Below are 391 nucleotides of genomic sequence, written 5' to 3'. Positions count from 1 at the left end.
GGTATATTTCTCAGAGCCAGCGAAAACAAGCGTAGCCCCGCTTTTAATTTAAATTATGATTAATAATAAATATTCTAAACATGCCCTTAACAATAGCTCGGCTGCTCAGAAAGAGCTCAGATCCCAGCGACTGTCTTGCGGTGGATATGCCTGGAAAATAGAGACACATTCCTAAAATTTCCCTCTTCCCTCCCCCCACAAGCGAGCTTCACCCCAACCAGAACTCCCCAGTTGTAAAGCAGGGGGGGGGAAAAAGGGCCCTGGATGAGGGCTGCAAAAGAGTCTCTGCGTGGAAGGAAGCTTAAAGCTTGTGAACTCTTCTTGAACCGAGATTGGAGTCATATGGTCATAAATCATTGGGACATATACTCCGCCATTCACAAAGTGATAG

The sequence above is a fragment of the Pterocles gutturalis genome, unplaced genomic scaffold, assembly GCF_000699245.1.
Source record: "Pterocles gutturalis isolate BGI_N339 unplaced genomic scaffold, ASM69924v1 scaffold44116, whole genome shotgun sequence".
Lineage (NCBI taxonomy): Eukaryota > Metazoa > Chordata > Aves > Pterocliformes > Pteroclidae > Pterocles > Pterocles gutturalis.
The sequence above is the reverse complement of the archived record's forward strand: the minus strand, read 5'-3'. Positions refer to the sequence as shown.